Source organism: Myodes glareolus, chromosome 14, assembly GCF_982192425.1.
Source record: "Myodes glareolus chromosome 14, mMyoGla1.1, whole genome shotgun sequence".
Classification (NCBI taxonomy): Eukaryota; Metazoa; Chordata; class Mammalia; order Rodentia; family Cricetidae; genus Myodes; species Myodes glareolus.
The window spans coordinates 46,780,092-46,798,296 of record NC_142039.1 but is presented as its reverse complement, the minus strand read 5'-3'; the positions used below and the strand labels follow the sequence as shown (position 1 = coordinate 46,798,296).

General features: G+C 39.8%; 1 protein-coding gene across 2 annotated transcripts in view; it reads left to right on the top strand.

Annotated features, from left to right (window-relative positions):
• The window catches only part of Cdkal1 (CDKAL1 threonylcarbamoyladenosine tRNA methylthiotransferase), a 525,008-nt gene that overhangs the window by 85,161 nt on the left and 421,642 nt on the right, over positions 1-18,205 (top strand). The window lies entirely within an intron of this gene.

Below are 18,205 nucleotides of genomic sequence, written 5' to 3'. Positions count from 1 at the left end.
TGTGTCCTTAGGAAGCTCATTCTATAAATTCTTTCCTCTTAGGCTTTCAGCCGCTCTGACTCCACTGGCTCATTTCCATTGCCGTTTAACAAACTAAGCTCTAATCAGTCCCAGATGTCTGTTACCTATTTTCCACTGCCTGGCCAGCCATGCCTTTTCTTACCTTTGCTTCTATTATTTTTTTATTAAATATTTATTTTAAATTTATATGTGTGCACTTGTGTGTGCCCGTGTATGGCAGGTCCGTGCAGGTGAGAGGCTAAGGTGACAGCTTAACTCAAAAGGAACAAAAGTTTTTGTGTCGCAGCAGACGTAGCAAGGCTGGATGGAGCAGGGACGGAGGGCCCCCTTCAGGAGTAGAGCAGATCCAAACCATAGCAGAGGACGCTGCTGTTCATTTCCAGAAACTTCTCTCTCTCTGTCTCTGAGTGAGAAATCTGTCATATTCATAACATTGTCTATAGGGCAGTTAAAATTTATACAAAACAGTTTAGTACTACTGAGGCCCACGCTTGCAGTCTGGAGAAGAAGGTCTGTGATACAGATTAGTTTATCTTCAGATTATAGCTCAGCGGTAGAGCATGTGTGAGTGGAGTCCTGAGTTCACCCCACAGCATTACCAGAACAACACACAGGCCAGACCCCCGGCCCCCCCAGAAAAAGGAAAGATTGAAAGGTAAAGAGGAAAGAAAACCCCCATGCAATTTTTCCCAGTGGTTTTGCTATCGAGTATATAAGCAGTGCAGTTCTTTGGTGAATGAACCTCAGTGTCAGTGTGACATGTGGTGAAGCACCACTGATCCCAGAAGGAAACTTGTTCTTATAGCTCTGCAAGCAGCAGCTCCTTTAATGGACTACTCTCCTTGATTGAAAGAAAAATGAAAAATAACGTTCTTTATGATTGAGTATTTGTTAATGGCTTTAAAGACTTTTGATCCTTCCTTTAACTAATGTTTGATTTGTTTCCAGAATAAATATAAAATCAGGTAACATGTCAAAAGCAATTTACACTGAGAACATATCAGGTACAAGTGACATGTATATACATGAAGACTTTTGTTCAGTGTTTCAATTTATATTCATGCCTTCCTACTTATTGCCATCTCCTAACAAGAAAAGATAAATATGTACAACTTGTGACCCTTATATAGTCATACATTATTACATGTATGTAATAAATATGTAATTACTATGGTACACATTTATCTGCCCTCATCCTGTGGATCCATTTCTTGTATGTATTTTCTGTTACTTTATGCCTTTCAGTAGAATGAGATACTCGTCCATCTGTGGTGGCCGGTCCTTTCTATTAGACATCAAAGTCTAATCCATATTATTCATAACAATTGCTTTATTTTATCAGTACTTACAAATAAGTTCCCTCTGGTGTGGGTATAGAACCCGCTCTACCACCGAGCTTTACCGCAGGGCTTGGAGCTTGCCATGCACATGCTCAACACAAAGCTCTGTCCTGGCCTGTTGCTCATTCTTACTTGCCGTGTCTCTGAGCGTCTGCTTTTGTTCCTTTCCAGTGTATTCTTGGTTTCTAGTCACTGTTTGCCTTTAATTATCTATTGTCCATCACTTCATTTTGCCTCTTGAACCATGAGTTAGAACCATCCACCTCATTATAAAAAGATAGCAGGAACAAAGGGGAGTGAGAGGGGTTTGCGTTTTTCGTGTGATTGATACAAGTCTCATTTGTGATCCAGCAGTTGTGTGTGTAACGACAGCTGTGCTCTAGCTCTTTCTTTAATGTTCCTGAGGTTTTATGGTAGATCATTGATCAGATTGATGAAGTCATAGCGGCTTTATGTAACAAAAATAGAAGTGAGTCTGACTTTCTGGACTGGCCTTGAACTTTGAACTCTTGTTATTGGCTGATCTAGTTCAGATAAAAACTGCTAGGGGGCCTGTGTTTCATGATGCTGCCTGGTGGATCATTCTGTTTCTGCCTGAGCATCTCAGTACCCAGTTACTGTTTGATTCATTATTCCATTGTGGTTTAAACAATATGATCTTTAACTTGAGAAACCCTTGAGTAAATGAAAAAGATCAAAAGTTTGAAAAAATGCTCTTAATGAGAGTATCAAATCAGAAAAGCCTCTGGCTTCTGCTTTTTCAGAAGTGTGGGGTCTTTCTCATGCCACCTAAAGGAGGTCATGCAGAGGCTGGTAAAAATAAACACATCGTGTGTGTTCCATGTAAAGACAGGAAGAACAGCCAGCATGCTTTGATCATGGACTGATGACCTCTGTTTGACCTTGTACATTATTACCTAAATGGGCACCGTGGTCACTCGATAAAGTAGACAGACAAGAGTCATTTTATTTTCAACCACCCTTGCCCAGAGTAACATATGATCATGCTGACAGGATGGGTTAGATAGCCAAAGAAAATGATTTGCATGAATAGTTAAAATTATATATATGGAGAGAGAGAGAGAGAGAGAGAGAGAGAGAGAGAGAGAGAGAGAGAGAGAGAGAGAGGGAGAGGTGGGGGGGAGATGGACACTGCTGGAAAGGTGGGTCTGAAGTGCTGACTACCTGCTTTGTGTGATGTCTTTTCTCTACAGAGAATCTCTTATACAATGTTTTGCTGAGCAGAGTAACAAACGGCTTTACTCTCAGCCCTACTGTGGAAACATTGTTTGTTTTACGTGAATTTATCTCTGAGTTCTTTATAAATTGACAGAGGTACAAAAGTACTATTTCAGCCAGAATACATGAAGTAAATTGATTCAAAGAATAAGCTGAGCTGCTAGGAATAGACAAGGGCTTGTCCTCTCAATTATTAATCACCCTGTTTAAAAGAAAGTGAAAAACTCAAACGATTATGTTATTAATTAGCTTTAGTAATATTTTTAACTCTAATTGCCTTGGTTAATTTTAATTTTCATTTAATTTAAATGAAAAAATTAGATAGAAAATAAAAGCACACTGGGCCTCATTTGACTTTTTGTAGGTTAGCTAATTCACATTGTTTTTATGCGCACGCGCACGCACAAACACACACAAACACACACACACACACACACACACACGGAGGAAGGAAGAGGGAGAATGTGGGCATGCTCAGACTACAGCATGCTTGTGGAGGTCAGAGGACAGCCTTCAACTGCCTGTCCTGTGTCTTGCCACATTGTTGGGGACAGGGTGTCCTTGCCTGTGTTTAAGCTAGGTTGGCCTCTGTAACTCTCTTGCCCCTATCTACCTCTCATTTCCTACAGATGCAGCAGGGATACAGCTGCTTGCACTTCTGCATGGCTTCTAGGGATCCGACCTAGGTCACTAGGTATGAGCATAAACATTTTTACTCGCCGAGTCGTCTCCCCAGCCCACATTGGGCTTCAGTTCTGTGTCTTGCTAACATAGATATCTTCACTCACCTACTTGAGTGGCTTGCACTGATCTCAGTTTTATGTTGTCTGCAGTGTAAGGAGCAGGTAGGACGAATCCCTGTGCAGTCCTGTTGCTGCACCCGTCGTTGCACACCAGTTTATTTTTGTGGTGAAGTAGTTGGGGTATTGGCCTGTGTGGCTCTACACATTGACTAGTAAGGCGGTGCTTTCTCTGCTGCTCTGCTCACTGTGGGTTGCTCTCCCACTCTCCACCTGTTTCCATCATTTGGGGACTGCAGCAGACTGGCTCCTTCTGTGTCTTTTACAGACCCTACCTTTCTTTCCACGGTCTGGACTAGTGTGCTTCCTGAACATTACCATGTGGGTGACCACAGTTACCTGAGTTCACCATACCAGGGTCTCCAGTTGTCCACCATGCTGAAGCCTTTAATCCTTCTGCCTCAGCTTCACGGACTACTGGGCACTCTTTCTACATGCTGCTGTTGCCACTGCTATTTACTAGTTTTGTTTGGTGAATTATCTGGAAGTTTCTTTGGTTCCTGTTTCCTCCCTTCCTACTTTTCAGCCCATTTCTCCTCCTATACACACAGTGTATACACACATGTATGTGTGTATAGATAATCCTGAGGTTGACATTAGGTGTTTTCCACAATTTCTCTCCATTGCCCTCCATCTTATATTTTGAGACAGAGTCTCTAACAAAACTGTAGCTTACTATTTGGCTTGACTGGGTGGCCATGAGGTCCCTGGTATCCTTATATTTCGGTCTCCACAGTACTCGATTATAGGCACACACCACCATGCATAGTTTTTTAAACTAGAGTTCTAAGGATTGAATTCAGCTTCTCAGCAATTGCCCCAGCTTAAGAAGGCTCTTCTGCATGGTCTTTGACTCTCAAACTGTATTGTGTGATTATCTTTTTCTAATCATAGAGTAAGGTACTTATGGACTCTTTAAACATGGTCCCCCAAGGTTACTATGGGTTCCATTTCAAAGGCATGGTATATGTTTAAAAATAGGTGAGAGAACATACTAATTTTCAAATATTGTGTTGAGAACTCTCTTTTAAGAATTGCTGGCTTTCTTATAGGCTAGGAAGGGACCTGCCTCTCTTCTCCTGAAGAGGTGAAAGCCAGTTTTTGCCATAGTTGTTCTCCGTTTTTTTTTCCTGAGGGGACAGCATTGAGAACACCTGTGCCTTGGAGTCACCTGGCCATGCTGGTAGCTTTGGGCTGTGAATTTTACTACCTTCTTTTCTACCAAACTCAACCAGCCAGGAGCATCAGTATTATACTCCTGGGTCGTGTTCAATCAGAGAGAAGGAAATGTGGTGTTTTGCCTTGAGCTTGAGGCAAAGTGATTATTTCTCACTTAATACATATTTGTTTAATTTGCCTGAATTCTCTTTTTACTTTGGAGCAGAGTCCCCCCTTCTGCTGTCACTCCTCAGCAGCTCCTTGTTCATGTCTTCATCAAGCGGATTTTTGTTTTTGATTTGTTTGTTTTTTGTTTTGAGATGGTTACTTTGTGTGGTCCTGGTTGCCCTGGAACTTGATATTTAAACCAGCTGCTCTAAAACTCAGAGATCCTCTTGCCTCTGCCTCCCAAGTGCTGGTATTAAAGGCATGTGCAACCACTACCAAGCCTGTTGTGTAATTATTAACATTACAGCATTATCTTACATTTGAGCATCCAATTGTTTACAGTTTCTGTGAATGAGCAAAAGCCACCAGAATTCACCAAACTGAATACAGAAGACATGTGAGGAAGTGGTTGTGTTGGGAAAGTTAAGTTTGTGTATTAGGGTCTAGGGTGAGGAGACACAGCTGAATAAGGAAAGAGAGACTGCCATTCTGATTTCTGAGGTGCCCAGGTCTATTGCAGATGTGCTGCTAACTAGTTACTGAGGAGGTTTCCTTTGAGTTGAATCAAAGTTGATCTGCCGAAGTGCAGGTTTCTCTGGTAAGCTGTTGATGGGTTAGCTGTGGTTCTATTTGCCATGTGTGAGTTTGTTTGTTTGCAGTTGTTTATGTATCATTGTTTGTGTAGTCCACTCTCTGTTGTGGGACTTCCTGGCCTTCCCACCACCTTCAGCTACTTTGGAATTGAGGGTACTACTGGAAGAACGAGCTTTCTATGAACATTAAATGAAGCTTAATTTTCTTTTTCTTTTGAAGTGAGGACTAAGAGTTATGGGTGTGTAGGACAGCCCTTACATTGCTTGTCCTGTAAGCATGGAACATAGAGATGGAACATGGAGGGGCACAAGAGAGTCATTTTATTATGTATTCCAGTGAGAAATTTGATTGAAAATAAACTAGGAAATGTATTTGAATTCATGGTTGACTTTTTAAAGGAATAGAAACAAAAGGAACTCATGGTCAGATTAGTCATTGAACTTGCAAATAAGGAACAGAAAAGCACTTGAGAGGGAGCAAATCACTTTAAAATGCAAAGCTGGGTTGTGGAGTTATCTCAAGTCTTTTGGAGAATAGTACTTTGCATATTTCATGATTACTGTCGCATCAACAGTTGCTTTGTTTCTGCCGTTCTGAGCAAGAGAGTGAGTGAAAGAGGTCAGTGTATTCTGAATGGCAACAGCTGGCCGATAGTGCTGAATACTTACATAATTAAATATATGTGTTGGCCGTTGTCCTAACAGCGCTGTAGGTGGAGGCTCTGGAAGGCATGCAGGAGCTTGCTGTAGCAGGACCAGAGAGGAACTTATCATGCTCTAAGCCTGTCCCCTCAGCTGAGAGTGATTTCCTATTGTTTTGGTTTGAATGACATTCTCCTTGATCTTGTGTGTTTATAAACAGCCCACAAAAGACGACTTTTCTTTTTCTCCCTATTGTGTTCTGTAAGTATGACAAATGTAATTTTTCTTAATTTTTCCACAGAGTTGTTGAATAACTGATAATAAACAAAAGAAAAGAAAAACCCTTTTCCACTTAGCTCATGCTACCCAAATATGAAATATTTATAGTTTTGGGTGTTCTCTGGGCCACGCGAATGAGATTGCTTAGACTGAAGAGTGCATTGAGGTACACCCTAAATTCTGTGATTTAGGGAAACCGGCTAGGGTGCTAGTGGAGGGAAAATGCAATCTTCAGGCAATATGCAGCCCAGCTTTTGGCTAGTGAATGCTTTATGACTTTGAGGTACTAACTGTGATGTGAGTCTTCCATGGTTTTTTTTTTCCCTTTGTGATTTTATGTGGAGTCCCTGATGTAGCTTTGGAGACAAGATGGGAGCTTGATGAATAAATATTGGAAGGTGGATATAAGCCCAGCCCAGCACAGAGTGTGTGTTCCCCTTATGAGTAGCTGTGCTGTAGCCTTCTTCTTGCCTGAATTCCCTTTCAGTCCTCCGGGGCCGCCACCGTCAGGCAGTAGATGACGGTGATCCTTGAGCAAATGAGTGCGCTGCCTTGTGTATTTGCTTCTTTGGACGTTTATCTTCCTGACCCCTCCACCCTCTGCCTCTGTCGGACTAATATCTTCCACGATGGATTTTCAAAGACCCTTTCAGTATCTCTTTCTTATTAGATTGTATTACTTTGCACTTAGCTTCAGAAAATGTCATAGAAAACCTAATAAATAGAGGCTTAAATAAGATAGGGGATTTATTTTTCTGATCTAATGCCAGTTCCACAGTTACCATGTTGTTAGTTTGGTTTCACAATTGAGGGGCAGGAGGGACTGAAGAGTTTGAATTTCTAGTGGTCCTTTTCTGATGGTGTCAAACAGTTGCGACTTCCCAGCCACCATATGTGTCTCCCCAAAAGTAGAAAGAGGAGAATGCCAACTGAGACTGTCTCTTTCTTTTTCAAAGGTACTTTCTAGAAAGTTCTACTCAAAACCAGAGTTTGCCTCTCTTGCCTGTGCCTCAATCAGAGAACTACCTGCACGTGAAAGAGGCCGGAAAACACAGTGCATTTCCCTTTCTTTTGGATGTAGTCCACTGTTCTGCGCAACAGAATTAGGGCTGTGGAAGAAAGGAACTAGAGATTGTTCACTGGGGGCTGACTTGATGACCCTACCACAGGGAGTAAACTCAGCAGTAAAGTACACATTTTATTTATCTTTCTATCATTTGCCAGGACCAGTATTTAGAGGAGGTCTTTAAAATATTTGCAAGCAGACCTTTCTGTTCTTACCTGTGTTCAGACTATTTACGAAATAACACAGTTGACTGGCATTTGAGAACTTTCCCTCATTCTGTTTATCCAATAGCAAAACACACAGGAGACGTTCATGGCTCTGATGTTGCATAATGCATTAAAAAAATTGGGACTTGTACATATTTTCTACTCTTAAAACCTACGTGACCATATCTGAAAAGGATTCTATAAGGAAGGTGTGTATATAACTCTCTGAGACTGAACTCTGTCATACAATCTTTGTAACTATGTCTTAGACACCAGAAAATTCAAAAGAATTTGGATGACAAACAGGAATAGAATTTATATTGTAGAGGAAACAGGTTATGTGGGGATTAAATTAATTTTATAATTAAATATTAGAAAACAATATTTTGTATAATTCTAAAAATAAGTTATAGCTGAGAACAATGCTTCCTTGCATAAGATAAAAAGGTAAAGTTAGATTTAAGAGTGGAGATTTAGAAAAAAACATTTTAATCTTCCCCAGGGTGTGGCTTCCTATAGTTTGCTGTCCTTGGATCCTGTCTGAGGGAAGCTAGGAGACTTCAATTCTGATCTCACGCTCACCTTCACAGATTGCCTTCAGTTTCTCTGGTAGGGAGCTACTGAGTGGATGGACTCAGGTTCCGAGGGCTCTAATTTCCTTGGTCCAACCTACTCTTTTCAAATAATGATGACATCACACAGAAATTGTTTTGGGAAAAATACAAATGAAAATGATGTCAAAGACCTTTTTAGCCGTATGGTTTAGAAGTCAACAGTCATCGCTTGTGCCAACCAGCCAGTGCGTGTTCAGGCTTATACTTTTATTTTGGTTTTGGTTTCTACAAGAGGGATCAGGTAAAATTGAAAGGTTTAATTTGATGCCTTCTTTAAGTGCCTGTCAATATTTTATAATAGTTAAGGAAAAGGCATGCTTTTCTTTAAATGAGAGTATGATTTGGGTCAATGTACAGTGTTTGAGTCATTCATAGTTGAAACTAACTTACTCTTGTAATATTCATTTTTACCTCTTTAATAACATAGGATTTTATTTCATCAGAATAAATTTTAAAAATAGTAATTATCAAATCCTAAGAGTAAAACTGGTGCATATCGCATTGACAGTTCTGAGAAACTTCGCAATTTTCTCATTCTTCTGGGCAGCAAACATTTTGTTTGTCTCATCATTTCAGATTGTCAAATAAAGAAGATTTTGAAACATGCCACCCTGTTGATCAGCTGGAGTAGTATAGATTCTAATCAGGACTTTTAGAATCCAGGATGATTGAGGACAGTGACACCCTGAGATGTTTGTCAATCCCTCCACTGTCGCACTACTTAAGTGACTAAGACAGCCAGGTGTTAGAAAAGCCACCAACATTCTGAGACCTGTAAAAAAGGGCACTGTGTAGGCTGAGTTGGCAGAGGTCCTATCATGGTCCTCAAAGCGATGAAGGAGAGGTAAAAAATCCTAGAATCTGGATGGTGGTGTGGTGGGATTCTTTGTTATCTATCCTATAGACACGGGTAGTGCTTCTGAACTTCATCAGACTTCATCATTATTTTATTTGTACTTTGAAGTATACTGTTAAGAGAAGCCCATGACTGCCGTAATTACTGCCACATGTATATATGCATCAGTCAATACAGTCCTCTAAGTGTAATACAAGGAAATAGAAATAAGGCTTGATAATGTGTATTTCTAGATAGAAGTGCTTAGCCAGACTTACTGAAAGGGCCTGTGGATAGGGTTACAGTGAGTGCCGGAGTAATAACTACAGCCTGATACTTGTGTACCTAACAGCAAGGACAGTAGTGTCCCAAGGCCCCATATGCTTTCCCCAAATTTACGACACTTCTTAATAAGGCACTGCAACTGGAAGCTGAACGAGAAACACATTGTATAATTAAACACATGCAGAAATTAAATTGGATTCTAATGAGAGATTGTAGTTCTGGTCGGGGAACATTTGCAACTTACATACCACATGTGGGATTCTTTGTAGAGAGACCTGAACTGTGGAAGCCCTGCAGCTCCTGCACAAAATGGCAGGTGCATTTGGCATTCAGTATCATAGCCACAGAGCGTGAAGAGACTATTCTTGGTGATTGAAATTTCTATATGGCCTGCAGAAGTCCAGGTGTGATTAAGGCAGAAATGAAAAATAAAACCAGTAAAGTAAGTACATGCACTCAGTCACAGTCACCACAGTCACACATGCACATGTGTACATCATGTATGTACACATACATACATGCACATATATATGTGTATATGACACTTATTGTAACTCATCCACAGACTCTTTCATTTATGCTTGAGCATTTTTGCCATGAAATATTGGCTAGTTACACATTGCTTTTCCTCACCCTTTAAAAGCACATATATATATACATATATATATATATATATATAGTTCTAGAATATAAATAAGTGATATTGAAGAACTGCTTAAGTTCAACATCTTGTTAAAAAGATCTAAAAGATACGAACAAATAGTTTGTGGAAGAGGAGGTGCTAGTGGCAACTAAATAAGAAACTTGTCTTAAAATATGGATTTGCTAACCGTCACGGATTAAAATAAGGTACTAATTAAGTGAGATTCTTTTTAAGTTCACTAGACTTTTAGAAAAACAGGGCCAGTCTTTTTGAATGTGGAGAAGTATTTGTGCTATCTCACTGCTGATGATGGGAGTTTGAACTCCCATAATTTCCTGGGAAAGTCGTGACTTATTGGTAAGTAGTATAAAATTTAAACCACACGTGCCCCTTTATCTAGCAATCTATTGTTTTATGACCTTTTCTACAGATATTAAAAACACCTGCCTGCAAGGATTGGAACATTTTGTCATTTGTTGCATCATTGTTTGTAATACACAAAGTGTTGTAACACACCTTCCTGGGAGTGTTTTAGGTGCTTTCCTCTCTGGCTACATCCTAATGCATTTACCAGCAGCTGATTCAGAATCTACTTCCAGCAATCTGTCCAGTTGAGAAGCACCCAGAGGCCCAAGTCACCACCGTACTTCAAAGTACATTCTCTCTCACTTATGGTGACTGTGTTGACATTACCCTTTCCTGAACCCTTTCACATACACAGGAATATGATGTTTCTGATGTGTCTGGAGTCCATGTGCTGCTGTTTAGAGATTTAACTAGCTCTCCCTGTCAATTAAGATAGAATCTTCTAGACTTTTCTTATCACTCCTATGAAATATCATTTGGCTCATCTTTCTATTTTCGGTCCAGTCAGAAGAAACACATTCCAGATACTAACCTTAAGATAGCAGGTCTGGAGCTTTTATCTGAAATAAATGTTTATGTTCCCTGGCCTCCATGTTAAATATGTATGGAATGTCTCCCCCATTTGACAGTGAATATCCTGTGCATTTGACTTCAATTTTCCCTGTTCCTGCCTACAAACTATAATTGTTCCAAACCAAATTCTTCCTAATTCTCCAAATTAAATGATACTTTTATCACAGCTAGCCAACTAATTTTATGTGATATGCTAGAGAGAATTGATATTAACTTCACAAAAAGCTGTTGGATTTTTATGTATTGAAGGCTTTGTCAATTAAAACACTAATAAGACAGTTTCAGCTCTTGAGAAGTAGTTTATTTATAAGAATATGGGAGATTAGAGAGATGGTTCAGCAGTTAAGAGCAATGGCTGTTCTTCCAGAGGACTTGAATTTACAGCAACCAGCATGGTAACTCACGATCATGTGTAACTCAAGCAGGTGATCTAGTGCCCTTCTTGGCCTCTTTAGACACCAGGCATGCATGTGGTGCACAGACAAACATACCGACAAAACACCATACACATTAAATAAAGAAATAAAATTAAAATAAAAACTAATATTTAAAAATAATAGAAACACAACTTGATAATTGTTTATTTAAAAAATTTTAATTTTGCATATTAGCCTCAGTTCCCCCATTCTTTCCCTTCTCCTGCTCCCTCCCCATCCTCTCCCCCATCCACTCTTCAGAGGAGGTAAGGCCTCTCTTGAGCTGAAAAAGTCTGGTATACCAAGTTGAAACAGGACCAATACCCTCCCCTCTGTGTCAAGACTGAACCAGGTATCCCACCATAGGAATGGGCTCCAAAAAAGCCAACAACCCAATAATTGTAATATAGTTAGGTAGGCATGGTAATCCCATCTCATGGGTAGTTGCTTGAGATTGGGTATTCTTTCTTTAAACTCTTAGGCCCTTTTCAAATCTGAACTCATGTTGACTCTGCATACTTTAATTTACACAGCTGTGTCTGTCAGCAATAAGGAAAATTTATCATCTCAAAGCATGAGCGAAGTCAAGGATGGGCAGTTCCACTCTTGATTAATTTAGTGGTTCAAAGATGCTGTCAAGCATCCTGGGTACTGGGTTCTGTTAACCCTCCTACCTTTATTTTTCTGTCATGTCAGGTTCTGTATACCAGCTTGGTCTTCCCTCAGGTTTCCTTTGTTTGTATAGTGGTCGTGTCAGTTTTGGATGTCATATGGACAGAGGGAATGTTTCTTCTTTTCTTAATAAATGTGTCCTCTTCTTTTTTTAAATAAAAGCTTAATTTTGACATAAGTTTAGACTAAGTGAAATGTTAAAAGAATAATATACTGATTTGCATGTATTCCTTAACCATATTCCTCAAGAGCTAACTTATTTTTCTTTTTCCTCTTGGTTAATATATTTTTATAGTTTAAAAACAACAACAACCAAGTTGTATAGTGGACGCTTTCTTACAGTCTGACGCTGTCCATCCTCTGTCCTGTACCACAGTCTGCACCAGCAAGCATCCTGCTCTTTCCACGCCTTTCCCTGTCCTCTCTCCTTTTTCCTTCTACTTTTTCACTTTTGTTTTCTGCTCCCTTTCTACATCCAACTGTGTATCCTGAAATAACTTAATATATGTAAAAAGCTTTCTCATTTTTAAAATTATCTTTGTGCTGCTGTTTGTTCATAGTGTTCGTAGTGTTTGTTCATAGTGTTCACTTTTGTGTGCATGATATTTTTATATAACTGACTGTATATTGATGGATGGTTCATTCTATATTGTTTATCTTATCACTGTGTTGAATTAACTTTACAGAAGATGGATAGATTTACCCACTATTTTTGATAGATATTGTTGGAAGCCTCTATGACTCAACCAGTCTTGTATTCTGTATCCACATAAAATTAGCACCATCGGGTCAATGTTAATGCACTCTATCTGCATGAGTTATACCAGAGGCTACGTCCAGTGGCGTCTGCAGGTCTTTAAGCTGCACATAGGGAGACAAATCCTAGGGAGCAATTCTGTAGGGGACTGGGAGCAAGCAGAGTGGTAAGGGTCTTCTTTTGAGCTTCTTACACATTTGTGTCTTTGGTCCTGAGGTGATGAGGTTGCCTAGCTACATTCAAAGCATGTTCATTTATTTTCCTACTGCAAATTGTGTGACTTCTTTTTAATAGTATTAACCTCTGCACCTTCTTTGGTTACAACTTTAAACATGAGTTCTTTCACTCTGAATTCTGTAAGTGCTTATGTCTTCCTGCACTAGTTTTTTGTTGTTTTCATTTTTTGTTTTGTTTTGTCCCCCCCGCCCCCTCAATTCTTACTTTAAATCTTGCCAAAGCTGCAGCATCATCCAGGCACCCATGCTGCTGCTCAAATGCTTTGTTGCTGTAACTTTTTTCAATCATCACCTTAAAGCCAGCCTGTTTCCCACACAGCATCAATGCACGGATAAAAAGAATACAAGTTCTTTGCCATGGCGTACCATGAGTGGCCTCTAGTTCAGTGAGTGAGCCTTTACTTCACGTGAGAGCTCATGCACGGGACTGTTGCTGCTCACTTCCTCGTCAGCATTTGGTTTTCTGAGGACTCGTCAGAACTGACACTATTATCCCCTCCACTCATAGCATTCTTGTTCTCGTCTTGCTTCTCCAAACTTTCCCAAATTCTCATAAACCATTTCCAAAGACTTAAGAGCCATATGGCCAATGTTAGTCCTTACTTTGATCTTCCTTATAAAGTCACATGGCAGAAACAGCTTAAAGTTCCAGAGTCCTCCAAGCATGACTGCTTGGCTCCAGATACATATTTAAAGTTGTGAACATTATAGTTTTGGGAGCCTTGGTGAGGACTCTTTCCACCCCGCTGTGGGAAGGAAGCCAAGACAGAGAGCAGGGTCCAAGAACAAGAAATACCAAGGGACCTGCCTCAGAAACCTATTTCTTCCATCTAGGTTGCCCTTCCTAAATGGTCTAGAACCCCTCAAATAATGCCACCAGTGAGGGCCTGCTCACATGTGGGCTATTATGGAGTATATTTTATATTTAAGCCACACAGGTTTCTTTCCTAATAATTGGCTACTATTGATGTTATTTACCACCATGTTTTCTGGGCAATGGTGGCGTACACTTTTAATCCCAGCACTCGGGAGGCAGAGACAGGTGAATCTCTGTGAGTTTGAGGCCTACAAGAACTAGTTCCAGGACAGGCTCCAAAGCTACAGAGAACCTCTGTCTCAAAAACAAGTGAACAAACCCCCCAAAACCAATTACACCCCTTTCATTGCTTATCAGGAGGATGTTTCTCCATTCTTGTTTTACATTACTTTTGATTTTGTTTTTGGCATCTCTGATGCTAGTTAAATATATTCACCTTTGTTCATTACTTTATCTTTTCTTCCTAGAGAGTCTGAACATTTTTTATTTTTGAAACCTTTTAGTAGGGGGTTGTCTTGGAATTGATTGTTCCAGTTAAATTCGCTCATGTTTTTTACCTGTGATCTCTTTTTTCTGTTGTCAATTCTGTTATGTAATTTCATAATAATAATTTTATAGTTTTATGACAGGTTCTTTTTATTTTTGCTTCTTTTTAAATTTTTTTATACTAGTATTCAAATTTTAAGAATGCTTTTCTACCTTCCTGTTTTGTCTTTGCCTTTTGTGTCTTCCTTCATCTAATTATTTTGAGTATCTTCCTGCCTTTGTTTAATACTCGTTATGAAATGTCCATTAGTAATTAGCAGTGGAATTTGCCGTAAATGGCCTTATTTTTGGATGTTTCTGCTCAGAAAGATGTTTTAAAGGCATATGTCCAAATCTAGATTACAGATGAGTTCTAGGAACGTAGTTGTCAGTGAAAGAAACACATCCTATGCTGAGAGGAAACCCTTCAAGTTAAATTTGTGTTCTCTGTTCATTGTTCTCCCCAGGGATTTCTAGTCTGGTACCATCCCTCTTCATGTGAGACCTAGATTGTTCCTAGGAGTTTGTTGTCTTTGGAATTGGCTGACAAAGGTCTCATTATAATTGGTGACAGTAGAAAGAATTAATTAAACAGATCATTTTTCTGTTGGTAATTTGACATTGTTGGTACAGGGTGGGCATAAGCAGTACTGTTACCTGTAGCTAGTGCTGTCTTGTGGGGCGATCCTTTTGTCCCTTCAGGTATCAATCATCTCATGTCTTGGACAGTAGTTAGTGCTGGAGACATGCATGATCTCTGCTTCAACTGTGAATGAATCTTTTTAAGCTTGGATGACTTTAGAGAAAGACTCCTGTATGAAATATTGTGTAATTATGTGAGCTTTTGAACCATAGTAGAAGAAAACATATAAGATTACAGTCACATTATCAATGGTGTTGAGTCTTAAAAACTTTGAGTTCGCTTAGTGAACCCCAAGTACTGTTAGACTTTGCAGGTGTGGTAGTACATTTGAGCTGACTTTGCTTGTGAGTGTGCACCATGCTAAGAAAAGCCAGGAACAATTTCTTACTAAGAATACAGTACTGTTTGGCTGCTCATGTTCACTAGCTCAATCGCGACTCTTTCGCTATGGGTTCTTTTTAAGGTTAGCTAACAGGAGGATGGGCTGTCACTTGCCTGGAATTGCTCTTTCTGTAAGCAAGGTTTTATTAACATGGGTGGGTAAGTTGTCTCCCTCTGTCTTTCTTTTGAAAGTACTCTGTTCTGGTTAAAAGGAAATCTTTGCTTTCTGAACATCGCTTTATATGCACAGCTGGCACCAACAGGGCATTTTTGAATCAAATTGTGGAGCTTTAAGAACATGAAAAAAAAATACAGCTAACAATGCTCGTTCTGTTCAGCAAGGCGAGGCTGTTTGTAACAGAGCAAAATTAAACCTGTGTTTCTTGTTTGCTTGCTGCAGAGAGGCATCTTGTTTGATCCATCAAAGTTTCCTGACATCAGGATGTAATTCTAAGAAAACAAAATAACAATTCTGACACCAAACATACCAAAGCTTAGAAGACCTTAAGTGAACAATTGATATTTTGTTAACAACTGAAAGTGGGTTTGGGAGGATGAATGGTTTTGATTTGTTTCAACATGTTAGTTTGAGACTTATAGCTAAAGGTTCCTCCCTCTTGGTTGGCTTTGCCTCGGTTGTTTTCCCGGGTTTGAATGTATTTGCGGTTCTTTTACAAGACAGTCCGTGAAGACGAAGAACTTTGTTAACTTATTACAAGAACTCCTGGGTGTAGTGTAGACTATGAAATGTGTCTAGCCCTAAGCATGCTCCACTTTTGGGAAGCTCCCCACCCCAAAACTGTGCTTTGCCAATGAACTATTTGTTGTTTTATGCCAGGCATTGTGTTGGAGGCCTTGGATAAAATATGAGTAAGGCCGAATCCTGCCCAATATTTGGTAGGAAAGATAGTGTGTCAGTTCGGCCTTCTGTGCCTTGTTTTTTTTTTTCTACTAGACCTGGGCTCTGGAACAGTTGTCTTATATTTAGCAGGTGGCATGGTAGCTTTGTTCTGAGGGTATGACAGGGACAATGTAGTCATAGTCCCAGCAAAGCCATCTGGTTATACTGTTTCTCCATTCACCTATTGCCAGGCATCTTGGTTGCAAGGTTTAGCCATTGCGAGAAAAGGAGCTAAAACTGATGTGCAAGTGTACATAAGAGATACATGTTTTTATATCTTGGGAAGACACTGAAAAGGCTGATTGCCAGTTTTGCAGAAAGCAAATTTAGTTCCCCAGTTAAACTGTCCTGAATGACTGCAGCAATGAATGGTGTATAGGCAATGCTTGCTTTTTTAGGTTTTTGTCCATTGCAAGAGGCATGTGGTCGCACCATGGTTTTCATGTCCTTTTTTCTTATAGTGCATGATGAGGAACATCTTTTTATCTTCTCTTTTCCCTATTATTCCTCCCCAGGCCTCTCTAGACAGGGTGTTTCTTGTGGTCCAGTCTGGCTTGGAAATCACTTTGTGGCCCAGGTTGGCTTCAAACACATTATCTTCCTGCCTCTAGTTCCCAAGTGCTGTGATTACAGAATTGTACCATCATGCCTGACTTATGGGATGGTGCTTTTGAAAAATTATTTTAAATTCTTTGCATTTGTGTTTCTGTGTGAGTGTATGTGTGTGGTGTATGTGTGTGAGTGTAGGTGTCCATGGAGGCCAACGGTATCAGATCCTCTTGGAACCGGAGTTGCAAGTGGTTGTGAGCCAGCTGATAAAGTATTGGGGATTGTGCTTAGGTCCTCTGCAAGAGCAGTAAGTACTGTTAACTGCTGAATCATCTGCCCAGCCCAGCCACTAAGTTTTTGTTTTTTGTTCTTTTGCTAAGTATTAATTGATTACATTGAATTTTCTGCCCTTTTTATTTTGCTCTCTGACTTATCTATTCTTTTGAGAATAGCACACTCTATTTTAAACCTTTTTGAACTTTTTAAATACATTTTTATTTTAAAATTATTATTGTTGTTATTTTGTGTGTGTGTGTGTGTATGTGTGTGTATGTATGATGTATGTATGTGTGTGCTTGCACACATGAACATGCACAGGGGACCATGCCACAGAGTTCTTATGGAAGTCAAAGGGTACTTTTTGGAAGCTGGTTCTGTCCTTCTGCTGTGGGTTCTTGGGATGAAACTCAGGTCATCTAGCTTATGAGGCAAGTGCTTGTTCACACTGAGCTGTCTTGCCAACTGTATGGTAAGTTTCTAACTTAAGCAATGTCAGTGGCACTCCTGTGACTTGAACCTCCTTCATTATTGTGTTGATATTGTAGATATTTTGTCTCTCTCTATTTAGAATCCCTTTGTTGATAATCTACAAAACAACATGCTGGGATTTTGAGTGCCATTTCATTAACTGCACAATCATATTGAGAAAAACTGACATTTGATAATATTAAGTCTTCCTATCCATGAATACAGAGCCCTGAATTTGTTAACTTCTTCTTTGATTTTATTCATTAGCTTTGATTTTTTTCCTTTACATATATTTTTGTACATATTTTGTTAGATCTGTACATAAGACTAGCTGAACCTTGAAAAATGCAGAGGTGGGCTAGAGACATGGCTCAGAGGTTAAGAACACTACCAGGTCTTCCCGAGGTCCTGAGTTCAATCCCCAGCAACCACACAGTGGCTCACAACCTTCTATAGTGAGATCTGGTGTCCTCTTCTGGGGTGCAGGCAAAACATGTAGGCAGAACACCATACACATAACAGACAAACAAATAAACAAATAAATAAATCTTAAAAAAAAGAACGAAGAAAAATGCAGAGGTACAGGCACCCCTCTGCCCACCCAGCAGCTGGAGAGTGTATGTGAGGCTGGGGATGGAGCTGATATGGTAGAGTCTAGCTTGTCTAAAGTCCTGGGTTTGATCGCCAGCACTGCATCAGTGGAGCGGTCATTCTCTAGAGGTGGGAACAGGAG